Consider the following 27,699-nt stretch of genomic DNA (forward strand, 5'->3'; position numbering starts at 1 on the left):
ATGTAGATAATGTGAACATATTCCGGGTCTTCTGCATAGTCATTTTATGATCAAATTTGTGCCATGTGATGTTTGTGCCAATGTCTGCTTTAATCATGTGGATGAAAATAAAATAGGATTACTTTGGTGGCAATAAGCAGATGTGAATTTTGTAGAAGAATATTCAGCATATTGATGTTTGTCTCTTGAAATCAAGAGGCAATTAAAAAAAAAATCCAGACAATGAGAATTAATCTATCCTGCTGTGTTCTACCTTCTATCTGAGCTGTTCTGTCAAGTTCCAAGCTGTTCTAGTAAGTTCCAGGCTTTGCTGGTCATTTTCCAGTAATGTTAGAGGTACTGGTTAAGAAATGCTAAAACATCTACTATGGAAACATAACAGTGTTTATTATTGTATAAGAACTTTTGTGTTTATCTTACCTATAAAATAAGGAATTTGACAAGTTCTGCAGATACAAAGTTAAGTACCAGTATATCTAAGTAACTCAAGTCAACACTGGTGTTGAGTCTTATAAGTAACTTTGGAATTCTTTTTAAATTTTTGAGAAATTTCTTTACAAAGTGATCTCTCAGCAAGCATAAGATATGCTTATTTCAATAGTCTTAGATGAGTCTTGTTTCATGATTGTGTTCAGGGGGTACAGGCAGGACCTCTTGTTTAGCTAGGATGATCACGTGGTTATGAGCAGTCAGAATGAGCTTCTTGGTTTCACAGAGAATTCTTCTGTCTTGTATAGGAGTACACGACAACTTAAACCAGAATTTTCCTTTGGCTAAATCAAAAGGTATAAGCTATTCTATTTTGAATGTATTATTTTATTTTGTGTTGAGGCAACCTGTGAACCATCTCCTATTTACTGCAGTTCACATGAGTGCTCTTCAGCTGTTCAGCAATACTGAACTGTGAGTTTAAAGTTAGGCAGCATCGGTTTTTTACCAGAGTGAAGCTATTAACAGTAGTAACAGAAATAGGAGTTGACTGGTACAATAATATAAACAAAATGAACTTGGTAATTTTTAGAAAGTGAAAGTCACAGTTGATGGGTTTCCCAGCTCTGTCTACCTGATGTGCCATACACCCCTAAGTACTCAGATCATGAGATGGAGCTCAGGTACTACATTTATTCTCAAATCTCAGTACTTCTCATTTAAATGCTGATCAGAAAGGAGGCCGCAAAGTGAAATGTTTGTGTTTTTCATATTCAAGGAAAAACAAGGTTTGAACACATTCTCCTTCCCAGTCTACCCATTTCAAACCACAAACTGGTTCTGCTTACAGACAAATAGTGACCTTTCCCACTCTGAGACTGGTGGCTGAGCCAGGTGGCTCCTGGAATCCCATCTACTTACTAGTATGAGGGAAGAGGATCTCACACTAAAGTTTATCCTGGGCAGCAGATCAAGACCCTGATCAAAGTACTACAAATCAATGACTGGGACTATGACACAGCGGTGTACCATGCACATGTCTAATCCCCAGAACAAAACCAATGTTGGCATAGTAGTAAAATACCGTTATCATGAATGGACAATGAGTTACCATAGAGAGTCATCACAGTTTCCTCGAATGCTCCATTCATTCAGTGGATTATGAATCTTAGGAAACTTAATAGTTGTCTGTGTCCTCTGTCTCATCTCTGTAGCACAGTGGTTGGTCGGTGAGAAATGCTACTTAGTTGATTTATTTCAGCATCACTTTTAATGGTGATGGCTGCATTTAAGCCAGGGGCACTCACAATTGCAAGTCACTTTCCCATCCTAGATAGCAGAATACTATGGGATGTGAGACAAGAAGTCAGTTCCATTGCTCATGTTTCAGACTGTGGGGCTCAATACTAAACTTGCTTCTTTTTTAAAAAACTTATAACACTAGAAGCTGAAGAGATAGTAAAGAGAATTGGATGCTCTTCCAGAGGACCCAGGTTTGTTTTCTAATACCTACATAGAATAAAGACTTACATCTTTTACTCTAGTTCCATGGGATTTAGTGCCCTCTTCTGACTTCTGCTGGTACCAGGCACATATGTGGTACACTTACACACACACAAGCAAAATACTCATACACGTAAAATAGAAACGGGTAATCCTCATTGAAAGTAACAAGTAATTTTGTTGACTTTTGAGAGTTGAATGAAATGCTAAATAGAAAGTAAGTTGGCTGGTATATAGCAGGTTAATATGCGATTCTTATCAAAAGGTCATAATTGTGATTCTTTCCTGGAGAGAAGGGAGAGAAAAGCAGAGAAAGAAGCAGCAGCAGAGGAGGAAAGGCGGGGCACACAGAGGTGGTGATGGCACCACCATTGTAACTATGGGTTTTTGTGTAACAACAATACCTCTCCTTCTTTAGCATTTATGAGAAAAATGTATTTAAGAAATTTGTTACACTTGTGTGCATGTGTGTGTGTGTGTGTGTGTGTGTGTGTGTGTGTGTGTGTGTAGATCAGTGGACAACTTGTGGTGGTGTGTTTTCTCATTCTACCATGTGAGTCCTAGTGGTTGTACTCAGGTCAACAGACTTGCCAGCACATGTCTTTATCCACTGAACTACACCCCAGCGAAAGAGAAGAGCTTTGAGTCACTCTGTGGTACTACAGAATTCCTTTTGATGACCTACCTGGTGAACTTGTTCTTTATGCCAGCCTCCTGCAATCCATTCCTGCATTAATGCTTGTTCTCATTTGTCTATACCTCCTTCCAGGCCTTGGTAAGGTTTTTATATCTGAGAGCTAAATCTCCACTTCTTTTATCAGTTCTATAGTCTATATAAAGTAATTGGCTATCTGTGGAGAGTTGCAAGGGGAAACATGGGGGTTATAGAAATGGCTCAGTTTGTGAAGTACTTGCTATGCAAGCATGAAGACCTGAGTTCAAATCCTCAGCCTGGCTCCCCAGTCATCAAAGCTTGGCTTCCCAGTCATCAAAGCCTGGCTTTGGTGCATACCTGCGACCTCAGTGCTGGGACAGTTTGTGGGCAGAGACAAGGAGATTTCTGGAGCTCACTGGCTAGAGAGTCGTATCTGTTAGTAAGCTCCAGATTCAGTTAAAGACCCTGTGTCAAAAAGGTGGAAGGCCTTTGAGATATCTGAACAGGTAACAGCATATGCTGTTAAGCCTAGTAATAAAAGTACCACCCCCATACCTCACATGGTAGAAGGAGAAAATAGACTCCTGCCCGTTGTCCTCTAACCTCTATACACACACTATGGTGAACGTATTTCCCTACACTACAAACACAAAAACAAATGAATACATGTCAAAATATTTTAAAATGTGGATGATATGGAAGGAAAAAAATCTTAACGTCAACCTCTGTCTTCCCACATGTACATCTGTATGCCCACTTGCACACTTATTTGCACACAGAGACATTTGCCCCACCTCCCATTCCCTCCACCCTTGCACAGTATTAACAATGATAAGTTTAAAAAGATTTCCCTCCCTTCATCCCTCCCTCTCTCCCTAACTCCCTGTCTACCCCCGGCCACACACAGATTATGCTGGCTCCGTGTTTTAACACATCATCTCTGAGGTGGTCTGTCAGAAGACATCTCCTTAGGTTTTTTTTTTATCACGCCTGTTCATTTTCTTGTTGAAATGAGTGCACTTGAGGAGTCCTCAGTGTGGTGACTGCACAGGGACCGTCCTCTCTGACACACTATCACAAGCCTGCTCTGCTCATCAAGCTTCTATTGGATTCCCACTCCAGCTCGTTATTCCCATTACTTGGCCATTAACTTTTGTTAAAATATAATCACCCAGAAACACTCTAGCCATGCACACACATTAAATCTTCATTATTGCATGTTACACTTTTCTACTTTCTGTGTGCAGCCTTGACTGAGAGAAGAATAAAAGGTTCTAAGTAGAGACATAGTCTGCATCCTTTGCAATGGCATCTGTCTCAGCTGTTAATGACCATCAGAAATACCACAGATGTTTAAAACTTAGTTTCAAGTTTTAAATTTGTGAAATAATTCAAGTATGGCTTTTTATTTCTAGGCAAAGGAAATCAGCAGTTGAAATGATGGTAGATTACAATACAGATGAGTACTCAAAAAATTTTGAAGCAAAAAATATTGAAAAACGGTACAGTATAGAGGGGCAATATCATAGGATACATCTTCTTTTATGAGACTGAAATCAGAAGACAGAGTTGGCCTCAGGTCTTTGTGCAGACCCCCTGCTCTCCAAAGGCACCTCGTAATGGCCAACTTTTCAACTTCCTCATTTAACACGCGTAGAAAATTGCACTTGAAGTACCTATTAGTTGGCTTCTTCTGGGAATTCGTGTGGTGTTTATTGGGCAACAACGATCAAGCTCACATACTGACTCATAGACAAATGGGAAAATATATTCTTCATAAAAGCCCTACAGGACACTGTTCCTGCAGGGGAAGCAGAGTCTTCTCGTTCTTTGTGAGAAAGAAGAGGAATTCATGAGCATAATTAGGGTCCTGTTTCCACCCCTTATATCCACCTCCATGCTGTGTTTGTTAATGAACATGCTGTTGTGTTGGTTTCTCAATGACAGTGTCTTTTATATATTAAGGACATAAAACAATGCAGACCCTAGGTATCCTTTTTCTGTTTGGCATCTAGAAGTTGTACAATAAGGGTAAATGAGCATCCATTCATCAAGCGTATGTCACTTAGCCTCCTTTTAACTGAAAACCTATGTTTTTAGAGGAAGAGAAATAATCAAAATGGCATAATTTATCTCAAAGAAAATGAGGGTGATATTTGACCCTTCATAAGTAGTGATCCCTCATGAGCTGCTGACAATGTGCGGGGTATTATCACCCTGAACCAGCTCTTCTGTGGCTTCTCTGAGATCAGGAGAAAAGAGGAAGACATATTAAACTATTATTTTGGGGTAATGGATAAACTCAGAATCAGGGAAAATTGAATGGCACAAGACTTGACCTTCCATCAGCCACCCCTCAAAAGGCTCATAACAATTCAAAAAACAAGAATGAATCATGGTCACTTTGGGGAAAAAATGATAGGCACATTCTTGACCTCTAGATACATCCTTCCTTCAAGTAGAAATGGGCTAAACTAAACAAGGATCAAGAAGCCTATTATCCCAGCAATTGGAGGCTGAGGCAGGAAGAGCAAGAGTTTGAGGCTGGTCTAGTCTACAGTGTGAGGCCCTTAAAAAATGGACAGGCAAAATGAAAGAAATGATCAACAACTTGTCCAAGTGTACAACTCTGTAAGCACATTAAAAGCCAGCCGAAGGATGTTTCACTCCACCCTATTCCGGACCTATCACTGAGTTCAGATTGTGGAAGCTGCCTTAACTGTTGTTGTTAGGGGAAACCACTCCCAAGGGCATCAGGATGCTAGTCTGCATGCTCTGATCCATCTTCTCTGATCCTAAAAGCTTTGGGTATTATGAAACTATAACCATAGAAAAGAAATGGCATAAATCCTGGGACTTAAAATGGTTAGTAAATATAGTAGTGTTGGTGAATAGTGCTATAAAGAAAGACTAATAAAACTGATGATTTCTAGAAATTATAGCCCATGTACTTCTAGAAAAAATAAAATGCAAATAGTTTCACATTGTGATCAAAAGGCCCTTTATATGCTTACATTTATTCATTAGATAAGCATTCACATTTTCTTAAATAAGCATACATAGTAATAGAACCATCCTTTAGGACAAGAGTGTTGGAACCAATGGGCACACACCTCAGTCTACATGAGCTATATCTCAGGGATAATCAGACCAGGAGCTATGCATCTGACTGACTGCAAGATTAACATTGGAGGATGAGGTCTTGGGACAATGAAAAAATAATGAAAAGACCAAGCTAGAGCAGACCAAAGTAGGCAACCAACACAGTGGCACAGGAATTCAAAGCCAAAGACACACAGAACATGGAGGTAACATATACAGACACAACCTGTCAGGAAATGTACATTGGTCTCAAAGAATAGATCTAATCTGAGCATAACAAATGCTTTTGTGGATATATAGGAAAATCTGTAATCATTAAATCTTCCAGAAGAAATAGGCAGCAATGTGCTGAGTCATAGCAATAAATGTCAATTCAAGCACTCGATAGGAAAAATCAGAGATTGGGAGACCATTCTATATATCCACATACCATAACACACACACACATTACGTATAATGCACCTCATGTACATACACAGCCCCACACAGGACATGACCCCACACATATCCACCACATGCACACCACACCCATGTTCATAATACACCACACAGTGCAGAGAGACACACACAATTTTATAGCATTAGTATATGTAATATATGTAATATATATATATATATATGGAACAGTACAGGTTTTCTGAGCCTGTTTTTGCTGAGCATTTGATGAGTGTATGGTAAAATTATGTCATACCATCCATGTATTTCAAATCACATAAATTTTATATCGAGAGAAAACAAATGTACATTCATGCTTACATTTAAAACACTGGGAGTAAAAACAACTCCTGTTCAAAGTATGGAAATGTATGAATTGGTAATAAATTTTAATCTCCATTTTCATGTTTATCCACATTTTATAAATTGCATAAAATTTTTATACTGTATAGGAGAAGAACATTTAGGAGGCATCATAAAATTTTATAGTAGGAACTTGTTGAAAGTGTGAAAATGACCTGTTGCTAATCACATGGTTCAAATTTAAATAATGTAGATTTCCTCTCAATCTTAGGACAGAATGTTATTGTTAGTATTCTGCCCTCAAACTACATAGAACTTTCACTGTACAGGAGTAAGACCTTCCCTGTATGATTTTAAACATTGTAACACTTTGTTTTCTTGTTTCTTCTTTCTTCTTTGGTACCCACTGATCATGCTCAGCAATAGTGTAATCTCAGAAGAAAGACCTGCCCTTCTACCAGGAGTATCTAAGCAAATACAGCCATGGGAATGTACAGGTAGTGGGAAGGGAAGTGGTTTAAATTAATTTCAAACACTGATTTTTACTAAAGTTCCAAGGAAGAACCTATTAAGTTTCTCTGCCATCACAATAAGCCAAATCAAGCCAAACAGAAAGAGTATAAAAGATTTATTGGGGGAAACTCTTGAGTGGGTACACCAGTTCCAAAGAAAAGAGCTACAGAACTCACCCTGGGCTAAGGTAAGAAGGTTTTATAGACCTTAGGAGGAGAGTGATGAGGTGCCAGTTAGGAGCTGGGACTTCGCCCAGATATGGTCAAAATCTGAGTACTTAAGGCAGGGATTTGGGCGTCTGGCAACATCAAGGGAGGAGGTGCCAGGAATGGGAACTGGGGTTTCCCCACCCTTTCTTTATTTGGAGGCTTTCTGAGCAGGTAAGGTTGGAGAGAGGAGGAAGCAAGCAGAGGTTCCAACCAAACAGAAGCCTCTGAATCAAATATTGACATTTAAACTCAAAGGAATTAAGTTATTTGTTTAAAATTACCATTCACAAAGCAGTTTTAAAGTCACATCTGTTACTGGTCAATAAATCTATAGTTCTCTGATCAAAGTGGCTAAAAATGAAAATGAAACTACATTCCAACCCACATAGAGAAGGTAGTGGAATTCCACTTCTACCACCTTTGTTGACAGTATTCCAAGATCCTCTTGAGCCACCAACTGTAGCTGGCCTTGAGCTTACATCCTTTCTCCTGCCTCTGCCTTTGAAACGCAGAGTGTGTCACCATGCCTGACTAAAATTCAGGTATATTTTTGTTACTCTGTTTCTATGTTGGGGTTAATTCAGGGTCTCACCCATTCTAGATAAGCACCCCATCTGAGGGATATATCCCCAGTCCTCCTTTCATGTTTTTTTCCATTTCTTTTCTTTTTTATTGGACTTTTTTATTTACATTTCAATTGTTTTCCCCTTTCTAGGTCTCCCCTTCTGAAACTCCCTATCCCATCCCCCTCCCTCTTCCTCTACGAGGTTGCTCCTTCACCCACCCACCCACTCCTGTCTTCCCACACTGGCATTCCCCTACACTGGGGCATCAACGACCCTCAGGCCCAAGGCCCACTCATCAAACTGATGTCCAACAAGGCCATCCTCTGCCACATGTGCAGCTGGAGCCTTGGTTATGCTGAGGCAGTGTCTCACTTTGTAGCCCAGGTTGGTCTCAAACTCTGACTTCTCCCTTAAGGACACCAGTGCTGGGATTATTGGCATAAACTGCTACACTCAGAATTCTTCCCCAGTATCTGTTCCATACATAGATTCAGCTTTCTCTTCTAAATTCAAGAACTTTGACACTTAGTTCATAGCAAGTTTCACACACACACACCACACACAACCTCCTAAAATAATGAAAAACTTTTAGTAATCTGCCCACACATTTTGTGACTAACACAGTAGGATGTCTTGGGTTTTCAACTGTATAGAAAGCATAGAACTGTAACCACATGTCCCAAGCTCTTTTGCAAGATGAGTTGATTCTAAGTAAGAAGGAAGCTGTTGTACAGTTTCTCACTAGCACCTTGAAGGGAAGCTGCTCATCCTTGCTGATTGTCTCTCCTGTGCCAGTGTGGTAATTTGTGTGTGGTAATTTTCTTGTTCAAATCTGAACTGAGAATACAAGGACAAAAACAAACCAAGGAAATCCAGTTCCTTAGTGACTGAACTATGCCTCCTGTCCACCTAAGACACAGCCCAGCTTTTACTGGGAAGAAAGAAACAGTGAGTCCTTCTGAAGCCATGACTTTCGTAAACTTAGTGCATCATGAAGTGATAAATTCAGTATCCAGTTAAAAAAAATTTCATACAAACCCAAATGTGGACAATCTTTTCATTTCTTTTCAAACATGCATGTGAAGGTTCAGTCATTTGTTTGTCTTCTAGAAAATAATCAAATTTGCTTCTGGCTTATCATCATGTTTTCTTATGTTTAAATTCAAATCTATTTCTAACCAGTATATTAAAGAACAGAAAACTGCTTATTTTGGCGATAGCCATATGATATTCTCATACATGCATCATTATATATTGTTTATATCAGGTTAAAGATCCTTGTTACCTCAGGTTTTATCATCTTTGTATAGAAATATTTCCTTCTAGCTTTTTAAAATATACATAGATTGACACCATCTATAGTTGTGTGAGACATAGCACAACAGGCTTCGTTTTAATTTTTAAATTAGATTTTATTTGCTTGTTTTGTGTATGTGAGTAGGTTTGGGGACATGCATGTCACAGGGTAGTGGAGATGATGGTACAAGCTACAGTAGGCAGTCTTTTCTTCCAGCCATGTGGGTCTTAGGGATCAAGGTCAGGTGTTTGGGCTTGGCAGCAGGTGCCTTTCCCCACTGAGCTGTCTCTGGTTCTGAGATTTCTTACTCCTGTCTGACTTTCAGTCTATGACTGTCCCATACTGAACACACCTGATTTAGTCTATTCAACTGTAATGTTCAACCTCTCTTCCTCTCCATTTCTTTCCTATCTCTCCAGCATTGACAATTCCATTTTTCTCAGTTCCCGTAAGATCAATTTCCTACATTCCACATACTTTGAGAATACATTTGAGAATATGTGATACCTTTTCAAACCAAATTTTCCTTCCAGCAGAAGAAAAATGCAAATAACCTCAATACCCCAAGTTTCATTGTTCACTTCCTCTACTTGATGATAAACTAGATCACACAGGTATTGGTGATTGGTACAGTAAAAAAAAAAAAAAAATGTTTGTGGCTGACTATGTCTTCTCACTGACAAACTGATCTGAGGATCTGATATTATACGTAAGATACTTATCAAACCAGTATCACAATATTACTGCCTCTGCTCCCATTTTCCCATTCTTGATCTACCTTAGATTGAGCAAAATACAGTGTTTCTAAACTCATTCCATTCCTAGGAAGCATAACCCAAAATAATACAAATGGACTCAGAAACAACGTTCCCACTCCTTTAAATTGTTGATTAAAAATAAAGGAGGAAAAGGTGTTGTCGTGGCTTCAAATACTTGTCCTTTAACAGTCCTGTTAACGTAACATGATGACGATGACAAATCTTCAAATACTCCATCTATAATTACGTGCATAGGGCAGTGCATCAGAAAGCCTTTAATTGCTTTTTTCCTGGTATGTCCCAAGTTGAAGGTCGGTTTGTCATAGAAGAGCTTCAGAGTCATCCCCAAAGACCTTAAAACATGCCTTTCGATTTCCTGTTGCCTCCACCAGCCTGTCTCTTGTTTCCTTTTTCCTTTAATTGTTAAAGATAACAAAAGAGGCATCAACTCCCATAGGGAAGTATCAAGGAAGTCATTTAAGCCTTAAATGACAATAGAATAAGGCGGCTCCTGTTGTCCTGGCAGCATCTCTAGCTTGCAGCTTTACATCTCTACCTAATTACCAGTTTAGCAAACAGTTCATAAATTCTACTTCTAACTATGGTTCATTTACCCCAGTTACTACAAACAGTTACACAAGTTGCCTGGCTGTGCACTCCAAGTAGGCACAACTTGAACAAGCCATTAATTGCTTAAAGGCTTTTCTTTTTTCAAAAGCCCCCCAGACTACAACTTTCAGCTTAATTTGTCCTTAATACAAACAACAACTAAAATATTAGGGAATTCAAGCATCTAAGTGCATGCTACTGACTGATCCTGCTACCTCCCCAAGTGACTCTTTTCTGAACACAAAATAGCAAAGAAAGAAGATTTAGAGACTGCTGAGGAAAAAGGACTTTACAGAGGAGATGTTTAGCTACTTCTGGGACTAGCTACTAATCCCAGTAGTCACTTCTCTTCAGTTTTTGCATAAATCATTCTCTAATTTAACTGTGGTTGATTCATAATGGGAATTAGAGGCATGGTTACAAATTAGAGTGCAGACGTTGTGTTAACCTTGACTGCAATAAAAGCAACCTCCAGACCATTTCCATAAAAGACAACCCGAAAAGACATTCACATTAGCATGCTTGCTTCTTTTCACATTAAAAACAGATCATCCTAGAACTAACAATTGATCAAACTGCAGAGAATAAGTATCAATGAAGTGCACAATATCAAATGAGATATTTGTATCACCTCTTCCCCTAGGCTCAGAGACTGTCGTGAAAGACAGACGGGGCAGGAATACTTTAAGAGCCAGATATCAGGGAAGACCAGAGTCAAACAGTGTCTTCCAAACACAAGAGGGCAGCTGTATTCACAGACTTAGAGAAGAAGTGGTTGTCTTCACAGGATGTATAAGATCAAGCCAATCACTACTCTAGCATACAGTAAGGAGGAGCTCACTAAGAGCTATTGACAGTTGATGCTGTCTAGGGAAGGAAGAATAAATGTTTTTCAAGTGTGTATCCCTAATATGTGAACCACATTCCGAGAGATGGCCCCATGCCCATGAGCACATGTACAGCACAGATTAGACTCTGTATTGTTAAAAGAAAAGAAAACAAGAAGTTGAGAAGAAGTAAGGACATAGAGATGTTGATCTGGGAGGAGTTAAGGGGAGTGGATATGTTCAAAATAGATCATATAAAATTTTCAAAGGATTAATAAAATGTAAAAAAATAAAAGTAAGGTATACATATATATAAACATATATATGCAACGTATGTGTGTTATATTGATGTATATATAATATCTGTAATATATGTAATATAATGTGTGTGTGCATGTGTGTGTGTGTGTGTGTGTGTGTGTGTTTGTGTGTGTATAGACCATATTTCAAGATGGTCTCTGTGTTCTTGGTTGTGTAGAGGAATGAGATTACTAAACTAATTCTGTTATTTGCTTTCATAATTGTACATAATCAATCTCTTTCTTCCTTCATGCCACAGAAGAATAGGCTAGGGATAGTTATGTACAATTTGATTCATTTCAGGGATCCTTGTTTACTAGATTCTGAAGGTAAGATGCTATGCTAATTCATATGAAAGTAAGAGAAAGAAGCCCTGTCCCCAAGAGGCACTGTTAAGTGCTCAGATGTAACACAGGCCTTGAACCTTATAGTATGGAGAGGAGATGCTGTCCCCACTAAGGCAATGATAAAAAATAGCCTTCATGTCCAACGCACTGGGAACAACACTACATGTATGTTACTTTTGTCCAGTCCTCATAATGAGATAGTATTCTAAAAAAGATTCAGTTGCCTACTTTAAGGGAATTTAGTCATAGGTGGCTCAGGCTCATCTACACAGCAGGTAGCTCAGGCAGAGAAAGCATCCAATTCTGTCATAAGCACAAACCGCCCTTAGTCAGTTGAACATCACGAAACCCTGTGAGACTCCATAGAGTAAAAAATAAAATCAGGACAGAAAGCATGGAAAAGATTTTGGATAAACTATTTGAAATGATTCTTAAACATAATTTAGACTTGTAGAGACAGTATATATTAGGAAATGAGTTCAGAATTTGAGAATGTACTACTACATATCCAGCGACAATTTATGAAGATATATAATGACTTGGATTAAAGGGTAGATTATGAGTTGAAGAGAGAAATAAATGGGAGATTAAAATAGCTATGGATTTGAGAACTCAGGAAGGTAGCGGATTTTTCCACAACTTAATGTTTCAGAAACAGATCTGAAAATATTCAGTCCACATCTGTGAATTCACTCCCATTAGAAAACAGAAAAGCAGTTTACTAGACATCTTTAGCCAGTGTGGGAAAAAAAAGAATTCAAAATTAGGAAAATGTTCTAACTTTACCCTACTGGGACAAAGTCCTGAGAGAATCAGTTTAAACGAAGGAAAGCTGACTCGGTTCATGATTGATATTCAGAGTTGTCCGGTGTTGGCCTGTGGCGAGAAAGAACAACGCCATGATGGAGGCAGTGTACCTGGGATGCTGTTCACCTCAGGGCAGCCTGGAAACACACAGGGGTCCACGCTGACAGACTACTACTCCCATCGAGTATCCTCAGTGACCTGTTTTTTCAAAGAAGACCTCGTCTCTTGAGTTTCTGCTGTCCTCCAAGTCTAATTAGCTATAACAGTCTGTGCAGTAGCTGATGAGATCAGCCTTCTCAGGAGCTAATTCCCTCACCTCAGAGTGCTTCTACATGAAAACTAGGTCTCATACAAGTGTCCTGACTGTGTCCCCTCAAGATATAAAACACAATAGTAGGAAAACAAAGCCCCCATTATGTGCAAATGATTTAATTGTCTTTAAAAAAAGCTGGAATAATCAGTAGGAAAAAATACATGAATTTTTATGGAGTTTGATTACATTTTTTAATACAAAACCCTAAATTTGCATTACTATGCAATGAAACAAAAAGGCTGAAAAAATAATTTACAATGGCATCCATGGGACCGCTTGGGACCATATGGGGCTGGAAGGATAGGATGCTTTTGGGAAATAGAGATATTGTCATTTAAATTCTATTTTGAGTTTAAAATACAGTTGAATTTCTTCATGAATGTTAACTTTTCTCAGACTGTATTATTCTCAGGGTCCTCATATTTTATTAGTGGCATCTTTATCCATCTTTCCCTGACTGAAGCCAGAAAAGCATTTTAAGTACCATGCTCTCAAAGATTTTTCCAAAAACACTTTTTTATTCTCCTTTTTTTTCTTAAAAAAAAAAAGATTCCATGTAAAGTTATTTCAAAGACAACAAATAGCTTTGGTTTCAAATTTTCCCAAAGCAATTCAGAGACATTTTCTGTCTTCCATCACCTCAGCAAATCGGCACCACTGGAGCAAAATAACTGTTAATGTCTAAACACCTCTACATAGATTTTCCTGTCTTAAGAATGTTAAAGAAAAATTCTCTGTTCTCTATACATTTGTAGGTGTGTGTGTTTGTGTGTATATGTGTGCATATATATATGTGTAAATATTTGTGTGTATGTGTGTGAGTGAATGTGTGTGTCTGTGTCTGGGTAAATGTGTGTGTTTGTGTGTATATGCATGTGAGTATAATGTGTGAGCGTGACTGTGTGTGTTGGGGGTGTCTGTGTGTTCGTTCTGTACAAGTGAACAGAAACAGGGAAAGAAAAAAACTAGGATGTCTAAGAATAAATCTGATTATAGTTCATGTTTTCGCTAGAAGTATGACTTAGCCTGTCAATTTTTGGTGTGGTACTTCCTCTGTTGTAACAAGTCACTTAACATATCCAAATTTTAATGATTTAACACTTGTAAGAATTTGTTCATTTATTTGTTTATTTAGATAGAGAAATAAACTCCACAGGTCTCAAACACACTATGCAGATGATTTGCTTAAACTGCTTGTCCTCCTGCCTCTACATGAGATTCATGTGTCTGCCACCACACCAGGTGGTGAAGATTTAGTTTAAACAATTATTATATTATTCTCGTTGACGTCTATACTTTTAAAATGGCTGATGTACACACATACACACACACAAATAATTGAAACAGTATTTGGATAATCGTTGGCATCTCATCAGTATTAGGAATAGTAGGCAAATAAACTTGTAAAAATAACTTCTCTATTTAGAAGATGTTTGACTGGGATTCAATTTTTTTATTATAGTCAATATTCATTGATAAAATTGATACTGAAAATAAAGGCTATATGATTGGATCAGTAACAACAATATCAAAATTGTTACGTTTGATCCCCAGTACTGCCAAAATGTGAAGGAGATACCAGGAGGAAGACCGAAAGCATTAGAAGTATGGGCTCAATTAATCCGTGGTTATCTTCTTAGTCAGCCCTGAGTCATAGGCAGATAATACAAGTCTTGGATTTGCGAAGTAAGCTGTCCACAGTTGCCCACAGTAAATGGGGGTGCAGGCTCACATCCAGGAAAGGGAGCCCCAGCCAAGCTCCGACACAGGCCATAGGGTATTGGCTCCCAGGTACTGATCGTGCCTAACCTTCTGAGCCTTGGTTACTTCTTTCTGAAATGAGACCAGGGAAGTAAATGAGAGCAATCTTGAGGACTGGGCATATGATCTTAGGTATCGCTTAGCATGTGAAGGACACTTAACAATCAGCACTCGCCCTGCTGAGAAATCAGAATGGCGTCCGTGAGAACGTAAGCCAGGCAGTCCTCACCTGCTCGAAGGGAGTTTGTCTTTGGATTCTACTTATTAAAAGGCAGCTGACCCTGAGCACTTATGTCGGTAGCTCATTTCACAGTTCTAAGGAACAGGAAGTCAAGCACCAAGGCACTGACTGACTGACTGACTGACTGACTGACTGACTGACTTCCAGCTCCTCATCTTCTTTTGTCAAATCACGAACCCCACTCTGCAACTCTCTTGCCTGTTTCTCCTATGGTTTGTAAATACAGCTCAGAGAGACTCTCAGTGTCAATGGCTTTAATTTTTGTTGTTGTTTGTTTGTTTGTTTCACTCACCAACCTCTGAGCATGGAAGGGTACTTTGCACATTACAGAGTAGGAAAAAAGAAAAGAAAGCGTTCTAATGAGATTACAGTAACATAGAAATCCAGTGTCTCTATCTCTCTCTTAGTTTACATATTTCTGTGCTTCAGCTCCTCAAAGGTGCATAGAGATAAATTCAAGCCAAATTGTGAAGGACAATACAGAGAGTGGAAGAAATGGCACTCTGAGCATCATTGAAAAAGTTGTTAGAATAAAATCACATTATTACAATTTTTCACATAGAAAATCAACTTTCTTTTATAGGATTAAGTCACAGCAGCATGGTATTGAATCACAAGTATAAAGAGAAGTAGAGTTGATTTGCTTTGTTTAAGAATTTTAGGTAAACATAGTCAGTTATCTATGCTGGCTCCTTCGAACTAGCTTACACTCTGATTCTCTGGTCAGCAGAAATCATAGAGTGACCACTAGCTGGAGGAAACAGTACTGAGCAGTCAGTTTTCCCATCTCTCCAGCACTTACCCACTGAACCAAGCAAAGCCTTCTTTGTGTGTAGTTTAAATAATGATGATATTCAGAAAAGCAACCTCTGAAACAAGCATCCAGTTGTAGTTGAGGCCAGAGTTTTTCTAATGTGTCTCCCTGGGTGTACCTTTCCAGTGCCCAGTCTTTTAGGCCGCATCCATATTAAACACAAATCTGAATACTTTTGACAAACCTCTTAGCACTGCTTAAAACTCACAGGTAAGTCATTTTAACTAAACTCTTTTGATAACACTCCACTCTCCAAAATGTTCCTGTATAAGTTTGAATGATTATAAAATTGTCATTAAAAATTCAGCACTTGGCACACCACATCAGAAATGTTACATCTGTGTAAATTAATATGTAGAGTATGGCTGTGTTCTCCCCCCCATTCTGAGATAAATGCTTAAAATTTCATTTGATTACTCTCTGTGTGTATTGTATGCCGAGAGGGGCATGGGGGAGGGAGCGTGACTGCACCTGTGTGCCTGCTATAAAATGCAGAGATTGCCAATTTCCTTTCTCTTAGAGTCCATTAGGGGCCTGGGATGCTAACAGTCACACAAGCTAGACCAGTATGCAAGCTGTCCAAAGCATCAACAGCAGCACATGTGAGTTATGGGAGTAGAGAGTACCCTACCCTCCTGATCTGCATTCTGAGAGATGGTATATGATAGCTACCTCTGTCTTCTCAATGGCCACCTTAGATTTGCATTCCTAAACAATCACATGTGTTTTACAACATTATAAGGTTAACTTCAAAATCCTGGTGCTTTAATGGACAACAGAAAAAAAAAAAAGCCCTGTCTTTCTGTAGCTCAGAATTCACAGATCTAGTGTTGTGGTTTGAATGATAATGGTCCCTGTAGGCTCATATATTTGAGTATCTATATTGGATACATTAAGTGCCCATGAGTTATTTAGTAGCCATGTTGTTACCAAATCAACCATTATGGTGTTACAGTATCTGTGGTCATGTAACCCACCCTTATTTTCCTCAATAATGACACCAAGTACAAAAGCAGGGATAGTAACAATTTCAATATGTTGAAGAGAACCCATGTGATGATTTCCTCATGTTAAAAGGTGAACACTGTGGATTTAATAGGGAAAGAAATAATATTGCACGCCAAGAGCTGTGGCAAGAATGCATCCTCCACCTCAGTAATGATGGAGGAAAGAGAATTCTGTGCTCACTTTGCAATTATACCACAGACTGCAAAGGCCACAGTCACAGGGTTTGACAAATCCCTACATAGGAGGAAAAAGAAACTGAGTTTGTGTACATATCTTCAGGGAAGGAATTGGTATACAGGGCCCAGATATAGTTTAGGGGTGCACAGGACTTAGAGGAACATTACTTTTATTCAATGTGGTTTGAACAACAAAAAAAAAATGGCTATCACAAGCTGGCAGATGTGAACACTTGACTCCCAGTAGGCGGCACTGTTTGGGGATGCTATGCATCTTGGAGGACATGAAATCTTGCTGGAGAAGTACATCATTGTGATCATGCTCTAAGAGTTGGTTGCCTCACCTAACTTCCAGGTCCCTCTCTCTGCTTCCTGTGCTTATGATTGAGAGGTGATCTCTTAGCTTCCTGTTCCTGGCACCATGCTTGCTGTTTGTATACCTGCATGCCATGATGGACACTTATCTGTCTAGAACAAGAAGCCAAACTAAATGCTTTCATCTGTAAATTGCTTTTGGTCATGGTGTTTCATCATAGCCAAAGAAAGTAAGAGATACAATTGCCGAAGAATAAAAGCATAACTAATACAGTAAGCTGGGACGGTAAGATTCCTCCTGAGAAAATGGTCTATATACTTTCAAATATTTCTTTCAGAATTATAATGTATTATATTTTATACTTATCTCCAAGTATAGGCAAATATAGTTTGGAGTAGATTAGATAACAAATCTTAGTCTGTAGATCTGGTAATCTGAATATGATTAGCCCTTGGAAAGTGACGCTATTAGGAGGTATGGCCTTATTGGAGAAAGTGTGTCACTAAGTAGGTGGACTTTGAGGGCTCCTAGGCCTAAGCTCTGCGCAGTAAAGAAGCAAGTCTCCTCCTGGCCACCTTAAGATCAAGATGTAGAACTCTCGGCTTCTCCAGCACCACATCTGCTTGTACAGTGTCATGCTTCCCATCATGATGATAATGGACTGAACTTCAAAAATTATAAGCCAGTCTCAACTAAATGTTGGCCTTTATAAGAGTTGCCTTGGTTATGCTGTCTGTTCATAGTAGTAAAACCCTAACTAAGGTAGTAAGGTTTTTTTGTAGTTGCTAACAACTCATATTGTGTTTGAATCTAGTTGGTACAGTCCCACATTTAGTTTCTTCCTGTGTAAATTAACTTGAAATAAAGAAATAAAAAAAAAAAAAACCATGACTGCCCCTAGGTATATTGTAGGAGAAAGTTTACTTGTGAATAAAATGGAGAGCATATTTAGAGGCATCTGTAAGAGTTCAGAGTGAACATGACCAGACAGCTGTACCACATGGGGAGAGGGGGGAAAGGAATGGGGAAAGAGGCACCAGGAACATGAGCCAAGAGTCCCAAAGGTACAAAAGAGAATTGGTAACTGGATTATATAGGGAAGAGCTATCCAACCCCCTGAACTGGAAAGTTCATGGTTGGGGATGGGGCATGTCAGTCAGGAGGACCCTTTAACTGAGGCATGCTGGAGATACCAGGAGCTAGGTCTGCTTTGATATGTTAAATAGGCACCTCAGTCATTTGTCTCATGTTTGAAACTTAACATACATGTGCATGACCATAGGCCCATCTCAGTGGATGTTCGTTGTACATGTCATATGTGTGATACTTCTGTAATATTAACTTCAACTTCATCTCTGCTGTTAAAATCTAGCCCTAGAGAAGAGGCTCTATTAAAATCTTATAGTGTAAGATGGTATTTGAAGTAGGGCTTGAGAAATGGAAGCATTCTTTCCAATATGCCACGTGGTCAACAACTCAGTCCTCAGCTTTGCTCTCCAGCCAGTTTTACGTGGAAACCATTTTGGGGAGAAAGGTCATATTAGTGATGGTTTCTTCAGCCTGAGAGAGAAAGTAATTATAGATTATAATTCTGCTAGATTTTATGAACATATGTGCTGTTGGTGATTTATACAAATCCTTCACAAAATAATGTATCTCCGTTATATTCTAGCAAAGAGATGTTGCCAATATCTGTATCTGTAGGTCACAATAAGCATTTTAAATTTCTATGAAATGTGATGTAGTCCTCAGTCAACAGAAAACTCAGTTTGTATGAGAGAGGTCAAGAGCGCCCCCTGCAAGCTCCAGAATCTCATGGTTATTCAGGATCAGGGCTCACTTAGCCTCAGGCCAGTGATGCAGTTGCCTGAGGCAGCATTCTTGATGAGACTATAGCTCTGAGATCATCCTAGTAGAGTTTTGTATTTTGCTGTCATCAAATGAACATTTTTACCTTTGGAACAGGATCCCATGTTTACATGAACCACAGGCCTCATAAACTCTGCTTATAATCCTATCCCTGAAACGCCTGGCTGCTGTGTGGTCCCAGGCACAGGCTTTGATTTTTATGCACTTGACATCTGAAATTTACAGGGACAAAAATGGTATGTTTCAGATCTTTACTAAAATTATGACATCATGCTTTCAGCATGATTAATACAGTATATGGCTCATGCACTTTGTTAAGAGATACACTGATAAACAACTTTTCTGGGAGATTCTATCTCTTTAATCCCTTCAGTTTGGCTAATGAGTATCTCACTCATCTGCTCCTCTTAAACCTGATCTCCACCTAACTAACAATCACATTTGGAATTATAGTACTTTTAAAACTGAAACGGATATATGTGTTTTTTTTTTGATAGCTTCACACACACACACACACACTGAATATTTGTCCTTCTTACTCAGCTACCCTGTTCCATCTTCCTCTTTTGATAAAACTTTTTTCTTCTAAATAAGATTTCTTCTGTGTGTGTGTGTGTGTGTGTGTGTGTGTGTGTGTGTGTTAATCAGAGTTTGCTAGATTTATTTGTGTATATGAAGAGGATTTATTAGAATGACTTATAGGCTGTGGTTCAGCTACTCTAACAATGTCTATGTACAGAAGGTCCTATAACCAAGTAATTGTTCAGTCTCCAAATATGAATGTCTTTGCTGGTCCTCAGCATACATGAGAAGCTCTAAGAAGTAGGCCCCAATACCAGTCAAGGAATGGTCTCTCTAGTAAGGCAAAAAGCAGGCAAAAAACAAAGCTTCATTTTTCTATATCCTTACTTAGGTTTCCTGCAGAAGTTGAGGGAACCCTAATTAGGGGTGGTGTTCCCACCTCAAAAGATCCCAATTAGAAATGGATCTTCCCACTCTACATTCAGCAAAAAATCCCACACAGGAGTGCCCCTTCATTTTAGGGTTTTAGTTATCTCCAGCTGTAGTCAAGTTTGAACTAGGACTATCATCGTGATATCTCTGTCTAATCAGGGACCTCTGCATGTGCATAGGTAGGCGATCACTTACTGAGGCATGGGCAAATTATCAGTTGCTACACCACTGAAGAAAATAACATTCCTTTTTCCCCAAGAATCTTTAGCAGTCAATATGCCCTCAGGAAGAGTGAAGCCTCGTTATCCTTTCCCAGGCTTTACCTAGCTAACCACAGAGACTTACAATCTGTCTCATTGCAGAAGATAAATGACTCTCAATGAGAGCTCATCCCAAAACAGGACACTTCCCCACCCCACCCCACCCCACCCCTGCCACACATACCAGGCCTTAGAAGAAATCACGGAAAGGATAGCACAAAGATTCTAAGAGCCATGGGATCGAAGAATGTTTGTTAAACAAGATCTTATGAACATGACATGAACATTCATTCCTGAACTCACAACAGCTGTGGATGACAGCACTCATGGACAAATTGTTTTCCAAAGCCATATTGGCCACAAAACCTAATCAACTATGACAGTCCTATCACTCTCCAGCAGTCTGACCCCAGTGACTGAAATTCAGTTGCCTGGTCCACCTGTTGTGACATCCACAATGTCATTTTCAATGAGCATATTAGTCCCATCTGAACTTTATGAGTCTCCCAGGCCAGTGATTCCCAGGACCTGACACATAACTCTTCCCAGCCATCATGACAAGAGAAAATAGTTCTCCCACTTGCCTTGCTTACATGAAAGAAAACTAGAAATGTCATATTGGGTAGAGAAGCTGCTAAAATGGGCAGAATGGCCAGGCCTACAAGTTACATTTCTTTTGATAGAAGACTCTGACAAGCATAAAGAAGAGCATGCCAACTGGTTATCTAATGATAAATGGCCAGTCCTGAAAATATACACACAAGTGACATTATACAGACTGAGCAGTTTGAATTTGTGTATTTAGGATTACACCGCACATAAATACACTCATGCACACACACCCACAAACTTTCTCTGTCTCTCACACACAGAGTACGTATATATTATTACATATTCATGTTACTATACACCAAGATAGTGTATATATATATATATATATATATATATATATATATGATAATTACAAAGGTAATTTCTATCCCAGAGTAGCTTAAGAATAAAAATGAATTTATAGTATATCTCAGTGATTCATGTAAAATACCCCGTGAACATCATGTTTGTGTTATATTTGTTCAACAATGGTTTGACAACTGGAGTGTGTGTGTGTGTGTGTGTGTGTGTGAATTTTAAAGACAATACAGTAGATTGGGAAGATGGGAGGTTTTAAAGAAAAAATAGGAAAGGGGAAATTATGTAACTGTATTATGACTTCAAAAATAAAAATTATTTTTAAAACTGTAAAAACTGAAAGTTTAAAAATCATCATCATCAACAACAACAAGAGTTTATTTTGGTTTCTAGTTCCTGGGGGATAGAGTCAGTAGTGACAGAGCAGAGCCTTGGCTGCAAGCAGCAGGCGTAGTCAGGCAGAAGCACGAAGATCCTATCTTGAACTTCAGGCACGAAGCAGAGAGAGGTAACAGGAAGTGGAGGAGAGATCTTAGCTGTGAAAGCCCACACCCAGTGACATACTTCCTCCAGCAATGCTGCACCTCCTAAAACTCCCCAAATAGCACCATCAACTGGAACCAAGTGTTCAAATATATGAAGCAATGGAGGATAATCTCATTCCAAGTATCATATGAGGGAGTGGCAGAATGCCAAGATGGGTACCTCTTGACCTCTACTTATCACAGTCTCATTGTCTTTCAATGAAATTGGGTCAACATGTTTTCTATGAATCATTGAGATACCATATAATTTCATTTTATTCTTAAGCCACTCTGGGATAGAAATGACCATTGTAATCCTCATAGTTTAGAATCTCCTTGGTGAGGAATGCTGAGAAAGCAGCTGCTCCCAGCACAGTGGGAATCTTAGATATCACTCATTCCAGCTTCCACCTTTTACAGATAATAAACCCAAGGATGAGACAGTAAAGCGACTTGACCAAATTCATGGACCTGTCTATTCTAATTTCCAGCCAACCGCCTTTCCTGAAATAGCATGCCGTTCTTGCATAATGAGGAACAGGTTTATTTTCCATGAGAATAAAGGAGGTTAGAGTTAAAAGGGAGAGGTTTTCCTGATGCAGGTTGTCATTATGTCTATGTGGAGGAATGTTAGCAAAAATGGAAAGGAAAAAAAATACTGTACAGAAAAAAGGAAGTTATTCCTGGCAATTGACTGAAGAGAAGCAAAATCGTAGAAAGCCTGAATGACAGACAAATGAATAATGTGACAAGATAAATCAAATCTGGGCTCAGCTGAGATCAAAGAGGGAGGAGAGTGTGAGAAAGAAAGATGATGTCTGAAGTTAACTTTCACTTGGGAATCGTTTAGAAACCTCAAGATAAAGCGGTTCTGTGGAAATAATAAATGTGTGTTACTTAATGTTTGAGGGACCAGGAGATTCATGCATTGTCACAAAATGTTATTAAAAACAGCTATTCATTTTTCATGCAACAAGATAAAATGTGCAATCTATATTGACAGCAAAATTATGCCCTCAGTTCCTCCCATGTATTTTACTCCAGTGGAAGGACAAGTGAAATGGCAAGTGAAGATCAGAGGACAGAGAGAGGCATTGTAAAAGGAATCTATTTGGGAAGCAATTAAAAAAAAAACTGTTATTAGCCCCGTTATCAGAATTCCCAAGATTCTCTGAGAACAAGAGCTTGCTGACTGGCTAGCCCTGTAAATACGTGTCATCAGCTGTCAATGGGCTATGTGCTTTCTTTCTGGTCCCTTCTATACGGCATTTGAGTTTATTTCAGTACAAAGAGACAAATGCAAGATCTTCACATTTGAGTACAATTGCCAGGGATACCTCAGTTTGATGCAAAGCTATTTATTTAAAAAAAAATCTATGTCATCCAATAATAAAGTGAATACATGATTACTGCCCTTTGTTATATTCAAAGATAGATGTTAGAAGTGATTACATAAATTATAAAGGCATAAATATCTGTCATTATTTCTGACTTGTAACACATCATACAGTATGAGTAATGGTAGTACTCTGAATATAACACCCATGCAGGAATTACATAGCTCTTCTCAACTGGATTCTCTTATTAACGACAGGTTTTTGTGCTGGATTGGTGTTGTGTTTTAGACTAACTTTTGTCATGATTAAAATATTATATTTTTTATTCATGTAATAAATATTTATTGAATGTAGCTGTTCTAACAAATTATTTCTATTTATGAGGTGCAAAATTGCTAACAATCTGTAAAATATCTCTTGATGTATTCATTTTTTATTACCTGACTTTATAGTCAAAGGTGTTGAGACTAAGAAGTGAAGATACTAAATGATGTTCATTTTTCCTTCCTACTTTTAAACTAGTACATAAAAATGTCAATCTCATACCAAAGAGCAAAGGATTGTGTGACGTTTTCATTCACACAGGTACACATCGCAAGCGTTTGAATTGACTTCATGCATTAACCTCCTCAATCATGAGTCTTTCGTTTGTGAAACCCTTTCATCACATCTGCTCATCGCCTGCAATTAGATAGATTCTCCCACATGACAGATGTTACTCTTACTCTTTCTCTATACACCTCTGCTGGCTGTGATTATCATTTCAGAGGAGCCTGGCCTCCTTTCTGTGAACTCAGAATCTTCCTTCTGTCTTCTCTGTTGCTATGTAACAAATAACCTTCAAACACAATGACTTCAGATAATGATCTTTTATAATAGCCAGAAGTTCTTTGGGAAAACAGGGACAGTCATCTACCAGTGTTTTGCTTTGTTTTCCACCAGACAAGTCACACCTGCACAAGAATCAGATGACTTAGTAGCTCTAACCATAGACTTTCTCAGGTTGTGGCACACTCACTCGAAGTGTCCCTTTGTGGTAACAGAACTCTAGGAGAGTAAGAGAAGTGGATATTCCCTCAAGGTGTCTTAAGCCCATCCTTTAGCTTGCTGGATACTTCCTTTATTATGTTCTTTCAGCCAGGAAAGTTATAAAGTAAGTAAAAACTAAAGAGTAAAGAGCACAGGAACAGGGAATAGGCTCGCGATGGGCTTGTGGAAATGACTTAGGGAGTATAGTGTTTACCATATAACTCCGAGGACACACATAAAGTTGGAGTTGGTAAAGTGTGCCCATAGTTCCAGTTCCCATTCTGGGAGGTTGGAAGTGGAGACAGGAGAATTCTCATATGTTTATGGGCGGTCCTTCTGGTATATACATCAGCAGACAAGGAAACTGTCTTATAAATGTTCTATTGCTTCGAAGAATCACCATGACCATGGCAAGTCTTAAAAAAGAAAGCATTTAATTGGAGTTAATTGGAGCTGCTTACCATTCAGAGATTTAGTCCATTGTCATCATTGTAGGAAGCATGATGGCAACATGCAAACAGACATGGTGCCTGTAAGCTACTTTATCGGAAGCAAAGGTTGGGAATCAAATAAAGGACATCTGCAGAAGGAATTTTCTCTCTTAACCACTATGCTACCTCTCCAGCCCATGAAGACACAATCTTGGAGCTTACCACAATGTAGATGTAAGATTTTCCACCCTATGAATCCCTCCCTATTTTTTTGTTTACAGTTTGGCATTTTTTATGCATTTTTACTTTTTTCCTTAGTTTATCTTTCTCCTTAAGGAATACAGATCCCACTTCTATTTTTCTCTAAATGAGAAAAATAGTTCTCAAGCTCAGAAATTGTGTAAATACCATTGTGTCTAACACAGTGTAGCACAAAAAACAACCTCAGGATCAGAAGGGCTCTGTGGTTGGGTTGCATTACAATGCTATCTTAGTTCTCAATCCCATGGTGGTCCAGGAAAGAACTGAGGTCATAATATACATTTAGCCCGCTTGACAAATGATTACAGTGTGATTCTGGGAATCTTAGACTCCCATCAGTCCTCAGAGGTCTTCTTGAACACTGTACCTTTGTAAAATTATCTGACCAATTCTGACCCCATCTGTTCAGTTAGAGCAATTCAAATCTGCATTATAACACCTACTGTTTGCTATTTTCACAGAAAGTTTAATGACATGTCACTCATTCATATTCTGCAAGCTCTTTGAGCCTGCGTGTGTTGATTTTCAGTTGGTATGCCTAGCTTGTAGTAGGCACTCAAATAATCTTTGCTAGTAGGATGACTATGGACAAAAGTAATGAACTGCACACTTGCAAGAGTGACTTTGAAAGATTTTGTCATGTAAAAATAATTAAAGGTTGAGGATTCAAATATTCTTTAACATATAGCCAGATTCAAAATTATAATGCATACATGTATCAAGCCATCATGTCATTCTACCCATGTGAATAACTTTTATTTTCTTATACATAAATTAAAAGAAATTTAAATTTCAAATATCAAATTTATTTATTTGATATTTGACACTTCAAATATCAAAATTCAAATATCAAATATCAAATTTAAAAGAAATTTAAATTTAAAAAATCTAAATTTCAATATATCATTTCAGAGAAAAATGTTACATTAAAAAAGATATTTCCCATTGGCATACATTAACTTTGTAATAGATCTCCAAATTGAGAACAGCCTGTGTCTTTCCTAGAACTTGGCAAACATTTATAGTTACAGGACTTGGCTGTTAGAATGAGGAAATGTCCAACTGCTGGCTGGCTGAGTCTCTCCAATTCACACCACTTAAATTAGACTTAAATTAAATTTCTTAGTGTAGATGAGTCCTGTGGATCACCGTGTTCGTATCAACACTGATCAGATTTTGACTTCATCAACGATATGGAAGATGTGAGCTTTAACTTGTTCTCTGGCGAGAGAGGTAGGACTAGGTTTAGTGGGAGAAAAGAAGATGAGGAAAAATAATTTTAAATGGTAGCAAGTGCTAAAAATCAATAAAGAGTTATTGGTCTGTGTGCGTTCCTAATGCCCTATGTACTTTATTTAGGATAAAGACCACTAAAAATGTGGATATTTTGGTTGATCCTTCAGGAGTTGCAAATGAGTCCCTGCCTTCTTTCTTCCCGATGTTATCATTTTACCTAATTCTGATTTCACACACCACTAAATTCTGAACAATTTATGTCTCAGAGTGTACCATGCACTAATTTTGCTCTAACAACTTTGTAATGGGAATTTGAACATGTATTACATTTTTCTTGTTTAAAATGCACTCAGAGTGTTACAGACCATTCCATTCACCTTGTCTGGGTATGCTGAAGTTCCATGAAGCAGCTACATGCTTCCTTTTGCTATGAAGTGTCAATTTGAATAACTCTTAGCCAGGACTTGGTGCTTCCTCCTCAAGTGCTCTCTCACCGTTAAGAATTGCTTTTTCATTTTTTTTTGATATTTTATTTACATTTCAGATGTGATCCCCTACCCTATTTCCCCCCTACCCAGGTATGCCCTATCTTATCCCTCCTCCTCCTGCTTCTTTGAGGACGTGGCCCCACCCACCAGCCCACTCCCACCTCCCCATATTTATGAATTTACGAATTCCCCCCCACCCCCTGTAAATCCTACTGTGGTCTTGCCAATGTGAGTTTGTGAGGGGAAGTCCATTTTAATGAACTTTAATCTACCCAGCAGTGCCTGTAGCTATCAATGGGACCTGAAACAATAATTAAGACAACCTCTCCAGTTTGAGGGAAGGTTCGACTGTAGAGTATTTTGTAACAGGAGCAAAACCTGGTTTATTCCTTGATACTATATTCAAATGAGAATTCTCTGGAATGCAAGAGGTTGTGGGCAAATATGGAGTCTGAAATTACAAGGTGATTTGGTGATATAAAAACATCTGTTGTGTTTCTTCTTGTTGAAAGAATTCTACTTTATTTTGTTGAATATAAATTTTCAAACTGTTTTTCACGTATTACTTTAAAAATAAAAAAAAGAGAAGAGAAGAGAAGAGAAGAGAAGAGAAGAGAAGAGAAGAGAAGAGAAGAGAAGAGAAGAGAGGAGAAATGTCACTTTTAAAAGGGAACAAAACAGCAGACAGTTCTAACACTTTAAGACCAGCCAGATAGCACAACTGCTGGGAGAAGAATCTGTGGCTCTACACTCACTCACCAGCTATCCTGTATCAGACTTCAGCCAAGGGAGGTGACTGCCACCAGTTCTAGTTGCCCCCAGGTCTCTTTACATGGTTTCCATGCTCCTCTTCCTAAGGTCTGCCCCAAAAGCTCCGCTCAATCAATCTCTCTCTCTCTCTCTCTCTCTCTCTCTCTCTCTCTCTCTCTCTCTCTCTCTCTCTCTGAAGACCCTGCCCTTCCCTATTTTAAGCAACCTCTCTTTTGCACAGGTTCAAGGTTCACACACACTCCAGGTTGCAAATCTGTTGTTCTCAGAGTAAGTCACTACTGTTCTCAGGTGTGTAAGAAACGCTAGCTTTCTTTCTGGTACCTTTACATTTCCAAATTATA

The 27,699-nt window shown here is 38.6% G+C and overlaps 1 protein-coding gene across 2 annotated transcripts in view; it reads left to right on the forward strand.

The window, feature by feature from the left end:
* The window catches only part of Cntn5 (contactin 5), a 1,025,091-nt gene that overhangs the window by 784,359 nt on the left and 213,033 nt on the right, over positions 1–27,699 (forward strand). The gene's annotated exons all lie outside the window — the stretch shown is intronic.

Source organism: Grammomys surdaster, unplaced genomic scaffold, assembly GCF_004785775.1.
Source record: "Grammomys surdaster isolate TR1022 unplaced genomic scaffold, NIH_TR_1.0 138, whole genome shotgun sequence".
In the NCBI taxonomy this organism is placed as follows: domain Eukaryota; kingdom Metazoa; phylum Chordata; class Mammalia; order Rodentia; family Muridae; genus Grammomys; species Grammomys surdaster.